Below are 1,319 nucleotides of genomic sequence, written 5' to 3'. Positions count from 1 at the left end.
TGTGTGTAAGAGTATGAAGCACTAAGTAACTTGTGAGACGAGGACAGGTGGAAACCCTGGACCAGAGCTGTGTGTGTTCCCTGTGTGTGTGTGTTCCCTGTGTGTGTGTGTTCCCTGTGTGTTTTCCGTTTTTCGTGTCTGTTCTTAAGCGAGTGTGTTCCTAACTGTGTGTTTTTTTTTTTTACTGTGTGTGTGTGTGTGTGTGTGTGTGTGTGTGGAGGAGCATGTTAGTGTGAGCTGGTGTGTGAGTAACAAACCTGAGGCCTGTCCTCTGTGTGTGTGTGTGTGTGTGTGTGTGTGTGTCCAGCGCTGACAGCAGCCCTGCCCTGGGGCAGATGATTTAGGATACAGCGATCTGAGAGCTCACCTGGTGGACTCTCACCTGGTGGACTACGCTCATCAGACAGTGGCTGTGTTGTCTCAGGGCAGCAGCAGAACAGATCCAGGATAGATCCAGAACAGATCCAGGATAGATCCAGAACAGATCCAGGATAGATCCAGAACAGATCCAGGATAGATCCAGAACAGATCCAGGATAGATCCAGAACAGATCCAGGATAGATCCAGAGCTGTATGTCATCCTGCACACAGACTATAAAACGGTACTTAACCCTCGTGCTGCCTTCGGGTCACATGACCCAAAGGTTCATAACGAACCATTGTTGTGTTTACCCAATTTTACCCAATACAAAAACAAATAAAAATAATTTTCTTTTAACCATTCCAATGTGGGGGGTCTGAGACAGCCCGACAGTTAAAAGAAAATGCTTCACTTTGTTTTTGTATGAGGTAATTTGTCGCAATACGACGGTGGGTCACAATGACTGATGGGTCAGAATGACCCGAAGATAACACAAGGGTTAAGGACTCCCACCAAACTAGCTCCCTTCATCCAGCCAGGCCGACTGGGGATCTGGAAAGATCTGTCTCTTCTGGACGACAACCGGTCATTCCCAACACCAGAGGCCCCCGGCCATGCCAGGCCCCCCAGCCCCCCCGGCCGTGCGAGGCCCCCCAGCCCCCCGGCCATGCGAGGCCCCCCAGCCTCCAGGCCATGCCAGGCCATGCCAGGCCCCCCGGCAATGCCAGGCCCCCCAGCCTCCAGGCCATGCCAGGCCTCCCAGCCTCCAGGCCATGCCAGGCCTCCCAGCCCCCGGCCATGCCAGGCCCCATGGTAGTAGCACATCTCTTTAATTGGCATTTACCCCAAAACAACAGCTCAGCACTGACTCATAAGTCTTCTGTGCATCCAAGCATCTGTAATAACTTGTGTAATGCCTCTGCTAGCCTGTTACTGCCCCCACTGCCGGGTCCCACAC

This window comes from Osmerus eperlanus, chromosome 17 (genome assembly GCF_963692335.1).
Source record: "Osmerus eperlanus chromosome 17, fOsmEpe2.1, whole genome shotgun sequence".
NCBI lineage: Eukaryota > Metazoa > Chordata > Actinopteri > Osmeriformes > Osmeridae > Osmerus > Osmerus eperlanus.
The sequence above is the reverse complement of the archived record's forward strand: the minus strand, read 5'-3'. Positions refer to the sequence as shown.